The 6,402-nt window shown below is 34.0% G+C and overlaps 1 non-coding gene across 1 annotated transcript; it reads left to right on the forward strand.

The window, feature by feature from the left end:
• The first annotated feature begins 2,653 nt into the window (after positions 1-2,653).
• On the forward strand, positions 2,654-2,735 carry Trnas-gcu (transfer RNA serine (anticodon GCU)). The gene has a single exon. It is a non-coding gene; the product is annotated as a tRNA-Ser (tRNA).
• Positions 2,736-6,402: the final 3,667 nt, after the last annotated feature.

The following is a 6,402-nucleotide window of genomic DNA, read 5'->3' on the forward strand; positions in this document are numbered from 1 at the left end:
ATCTTTGTGTTCAAATATAAATAACAGCAGACTTGTGACTTTCAAGCACAAATGTCATGATCCTGAAACAAATGAAGTCTCCTGGTATTCAGGTATGGTCATAAAAATGTTATTAGAAAAGGGCAGAAAAACAGAATATATTGTAAAGTACGATGACGACGATGATGCTGATGAATGGAGAATGCCACTGATATTGACATGGAGAAAGGTGATCTGATCCTGTCATAATTGAGTCAAAGTATTTTGTTTGTATCCAGGTATGGTTACAAAAATATTATTTTAACAAGGGACAAAATTGTCACAAAACCAGGTTTTCATTGTGAAAAAAAAATCTGATAAAGGGAGAAAACTCAAACTGAACTTTTGAAATGAACAAACAAAATTAACCCCCTTTGTAAGTTTGTTTAAAAAAAATAAATCTATTTTTAGTCGTGGCGACCTTGACATTGGAGATATTGACGTGATTCTTTCGTGCGACACACCGTACCATGATGGTGAACAAATGTGCCAAATGATTTTAAAATCTCACAATGAATGACATAGTTATGGCCAGGACAAGCTCATTTATGGCCATTTTTGACCTTTGAACTCAAAGTGTGACCTTGACCTTGGAGATATCGACGTAATTATTTCGCGCAACACACCGTCCAATGATGGTGAACAAATGTGCCAAATGATTTTAAAATCTGACAATGAACGACATAGTTATGGCCCGGACAAGCTTGTTCCGCCAGCCCGCCAGCCCGCCCGCATTCGCCAATCTAATAACCAGTTTTTTCCTTCGGAAAACCTGGTTAAAAATATATATAATGCTCAAAGGATTTCTTGACTTAAATATTGTGTCAATAGATGACAGTTTTAAAAGGGGAGGACACTGGAGACATTGTTATTTATTTAATCATGATGATGATGATGATGAAAGAAGTTTTATATATAATAAATTTAGTTTTAATTATCGATCTAACATGCGCAAGGTTATGTGCCTTACAGAGTAATTTCACCACGGCATGAGAATGCTGCTTAAAACTGAAAATTGTTATTTCACTAAAGATGTACCAAAAGAAACTGAAGTATTTTTATATTTTAGTCACTGCTCTTTCTTTTTCAGAACTTAGTTTTCACAAAAAGCATGAACAAAATGTCATGTTTTAATCTGAATAATACCTTAATATAAGAAGTGAGAGACAAAGGATGTAAGGTTGATTGAAGGGACTTTTTGCGCGTACACTATTGTTAATACACTGTTGTTATTGTACCTCATTAATTTTAAATTGTTGGTTGCTATGGAAACAGCTTTCTGCATAACCTTAAGTTTCACAATATACCATTCTCAGTAAGAGAAGTCATTTGGAAGTACATACTTATGAAACCAATCAAACACTTTTCACAAATACCTTTTTTCGCACTTTTTAAAAATTTTGGGTGTTTTGACTTGTTTCTATGGCCACCCTTTTTCACTATTCTTTGCAAATAGATGCATGTACATGTCATGTGCAGTGATGTATTGTTATCAAATTTATAGTGTTTTGTGCTGATTATGAGTATTGGGATAAGAGTTTTATTGAACCTAAATTATTTACAAATTGCGTAGTTTTATGCTTTCAATTCTTCCTTTTATGCTTTTGATTTTGGTTGCTATGGAGACAGATTCCGTAAAATGTTGCTTAATATTTTTAGTAATGGTCTTAACTTTGCAAACCACCATATGTAAAAGTCTTTTCGTCTTTTAATTGACAAAAAATCTTTAATATTTGCAATTTTCATATTGTATGCTTTTATTACCCGTTTCCATGGCAACGGTTTTTTCTGTTATATGACTGGATTTTCGTAAAAAATTGTCATAACTTGTTAAAAAATATCACTGATCAAATTACCTTTCTAAAAATGTATACTTTATTATGCATTTACTGAATAAGCTTAGCTGAAATAACATTTAAAGAACAAATTTGCATTGTTTTGTAGTATGTCGGTGCCATCTACCATAGTACTTCCCATTATATAATTGCATAGGAACTGCGCACAAAAATCCCTAAAAACGAGATCTTAAAAATTCCATTTCTTAAAAAGTATTTGTGCTATAAAGATGATATTGGTCTTGTTTTGAAGGTAATGATATTCTCTATCCAAATAACGAGAAAAACACAACAGATTCAGTACATAAAAAAATAACCTTAACCCCCTATCACTTGCTGACTTGGTGTGAAAAGTCTTGGGCACGAACTTCGTTTAGTTCGCAGATATTTACTTCTTCAAAACTATAAGTTTGCCAACAGAAACAACATGCAAAACGCGCAACTTACAATTTCGAACACAAAATAGTGTGCTTTCATGCTTCTAACCTTGCACTTGCGTGTTGCAGCAATCCACACGTGATGAGCTCTCTTGGCGGCGCGAAATTTCGTGGAACTGATCGTCGGCTTGCTTCTTGTCTCATTTGGTTCAAACATTGTAATCGATTAATGATAAATTATAATTTGAATGTAGTTTAAATGGACGTTTAATTCTACATTCCTAAATCTTAATTCTCCATTCAGTAATATTTTGTTATAATACATCAATTAAAATGTTTTTTTAATTAGAAAAGTCTTGTTCAAAAACTGTTATGTACAGAACATTACTATATATACAATATAATCAACATCGTGTGACGTAAGACGAGGTGGCCGAGTGGTTAAGGCGATGGACTGCTAATCCATTGGGGTCTCCCCGCGTGGGTTCGAATCCCATCCTCGTCGAATTGTTTTTTAAGATTTGCATTTTGTTTATTTTGTTGATAATTATGATCCGAGTATTCCACCATACCATCACAAAAAAGTAGGTATTAGTTTATTCTTGAGCAAAAAAATATTTTATGTTGATGCGGTCTTATGCTGTGCACAGAAAGTTGATAACCAAGAAAACCTATAATGTATAGTTTTGTGATGAACAACTCTTAACTCAAGGTTTTAGAACTTAACCCCATACACTGTTGCAAATACTCATTGTAAACTTATACTTATGCGTTCTGTATATTTTGTTTGGTAAATTGTTGAAGTGGCATTAATTCGTGGTTTTCAAAACATGACTTTTTAGCAGACACAATCAGGGCTATTCCAGTAAAACATATATCCCACCCCTGGAAGGCACTTTTAAAATGAACCAACCCCCTTCAGAAGTTGATTTTACAGAAAAAGAACCCCCCTTTAGAATATTTGTTCTAGTATTTGGACCCCCTATAGAAGACTTTTTTTATTAATGCGAATTTCAATAGCCCAAAATTTTAATTTTTCAAAGCATTTTTCGTTGGGGGTTCTGATTATTCCGTTTTGATTTTAAAAGCAGTTGTAGGGCAGTATTAACGCTGTGCCACGGACTACGGATAACCGTGTAATAACACTAACAAGAAATATCTTTAAAAAAGATATACGGCGTAAATAGTTTAATGAATGAGATCAAGGATAGCGAATGTCTTTTTCTGTGCAGTTCTTATCTGCATCACACGCAGTACGGGATGTTACGGGGAGTTTTCGCGGCTTATTTTACATTATAACATATTGCTGGTCATAAACCTATAGATACAAAACAGAAAACCAAAAGAAGAATGGAAGTGAAATTTAAACATATGAGTCAACCGGCCACACGAGAAGTATCCGTATTTATAGGCGCGTTCTTCGAACAAACCTGTTTTAGTGGTTTGTCGGGCATTGCTATTTGATTCGATTATTAACAGTATCAATTATCATCGTGCTAATGCTTAAAGTAATAGTATGGGCATTTTGCACTGTTGAATTGAGCTGAAAAGAATTAACAGGTCAAAATAGTTAGTTATAATGTGGTTACTGATTAATTATCTGCAACTCACCTTGCTACCAGTTGTTTATAAAAATATATTTTATATTCGATATTCTTACGTGACCCACCCAGTCCTGTAAGCTGAAATGATCCGTAAAACAATTTCGTGTCTTTGTGTCGTATGAACAAATCTGCACTAAAACTAAATTTAGGTTCAACTCGTAAACGCATGATCAGTTGTCAAACGAAAGTACGGTTGATATTCAAATGCATTATTTTTCTCTTTCTGGTATATTGTTTTAGTATGATGATGCTGCATTAATTAATATAAGTGTATATGAAGTAGAAACATCAAAAATAATCAACGGTTGCGATAGACACCTATAAACTGTTACATGCTCATAATATCACTTTAGTACATTAGGCAATATGGACGAATAATTATTGTTAAATTTATCAACAATAATATTTATCATTGTATTGTTGAAAACACATTAAGAATCTATTATTTACATACCATAATTATATTGCTGAATATCTTCATTTAACATATTTCTGGTCTAAAGAAAATTCCAGGTCACCTAGTTCACGGATAGCGTCTTTATTATATAACGATTATTTTACTGGCCGCCAACTCCGGTGATGACCTGTATATAAACTCTGAATGTCCGCGAATTGACCCGATATACCTCGCGGGTTGAAATGCAATGCTTTAAAGTGAGGCCTCGCTTCCATTGCTCTTTATACTTTTACATGTTCACATGTTGACAGGAATAAGGGAGTAAGTACTAAATATGAGAACATAGCCTTTTAAGTATAAACGCTCTTGCGCTGGTAATACTCTGAAAATAAAAGGTGTACGCACTAACTGTATTGATGTCGAGAATTGAGTGTAAAACTGTTCTATCTATTAAGCCTTTTCATTCGAGATAAAATTGTTTCATACAGTAAAACAGTATTACAAAGACGCGGATATGTTTCCAATGTTCTGGTGGTATACTCAAATCAGCCAATGGAATAAATGAAGTGTATTCATTCGTACCTAGCCGCGGGAAATTTTATTGGAATTTTATTGGACACTTACAAAGGTCAGGCTAAGGTGAAAAGCTGGCTTATGCAGCTTACGCCGAAAAACGGTGCATGAGCGCGAAAATCTCTGTTAACTGTAATAACGCACAGAAATCGTGACAGTTACGGAAGTTTTATGCTAGAATATTATACAGAACTGTTATAAAATAAGTATCTATTGCATATTAACATAGCAAGCACCAATCCCCACAAAGATCTTGGGTATTCTAACATCCACCACATAAAATGCCTTACCTTAATTTTTCTTATTACAGAACTATCTGAAAGATATTTTCAAGTGGTTTGATTTTAGTATAGGGCACTTTTGGAGGCCCACTTTCGGCAGAATTGATTTTAAAAAATTTAAAGAAAAATATATTTTTCTCTAGCGTCATAATATAATACAAATTAAATATAAACTTAAAATCGTGTTTGTCATAATAACACTATTATGAGATCAAATTTTGATGATCTTAAATTATTTAACACGGCCGGCTTTGACCATGTGGAAATGTTAGCCATTTTGTATCTGGTATAGACTAAAACCCACGCCGTTCCGTTTCACAGCCGACCCGGTCATGTTGATTGCGCGATTATCGGACCAAAACGTTCGTGATAAAAACGGTTGGCACGGAAAGGTATTTAAATGATCATATAGTCCATTTTAAGTTGGCAAATAAGGTTAGAAGCAAAATAGAAATGATGCCCCCCAACAGAAGTAAAATATAAGTTATAACACCCCCCTTCAGAAGCAAAATATGAAGAAACCCATCCCCAATAGTATTTCTTTATTTTGCCGTCCAGGGGGGGATATATGTTTAACTGGAATAGCCCTCATAAATAAGTGGATTTCTGAATTTGGAAAAAGAGGGAGCAATTTGCGCCAGTCATATTCCTTTGTGTTTGTGTTAACCCTTTCCCACTCAGAAGCAAAGTAACTCGCAGTCTGTTCAGGTTTTATGCTGTTTTTTTGCTGCTCATCAGTAGTATCTTAGAGTTAGAAGGGACAGCAAATGCGTAAAAATATGTATCTAAGTCGAAAAGAGTTAACTTGGTGGATTGGTCAACTCATGAAATTGTCAAAAATTAAGAATATTACAGTATTTGAAAATCTATATGTGCTGGACAAAGTTATGCTCTGGACAAAGTACAAAGGCCTGATATGCAAAATTGGCCCTTCAAGTTTTGACAATGACCTGCTACTTAGGGTCCTGGCTCTTTGTTCTGCCACCCCAGCTCATCTATTCCCCCACATTATATGAAAATTCATCTATACTGGACAAAGTTATAGTCTGGAAAAAAATATTAACAAACATATGACTTCCCTTAGAGTGCATCAACTGCTCCTACAGTGGTCTTGTGATACCTCTTTTTTTCAAATGGCTGTATATTGTATAAAAAGCAATTCAAGGAGTGACAACAGTCAATATGGCAGTATCACATAATTTCTACTGTAACAATTCTTTCTTGAAATAAATGCATTTAAAGTGCCAGTAATAATCAATTCCAATCAATAACCCTCTTAATCAATGTTATTTCACATAAAAAGACAACATTACACTG

Source organism: Dreissena polymorpha, chromosome 16, assembly GCF_020536995.1.
Source record: "Dreissena polymorpha isolate Duluth1 chromosome 16, UMN_Dpol_1.0, whole genome shotgun sequence".
NCBI lineage: Eukaryota > Metazoa > Mollusca > Bivalvia > Myida > Dreissenidae > Dreissena > Dreissena polymorpha.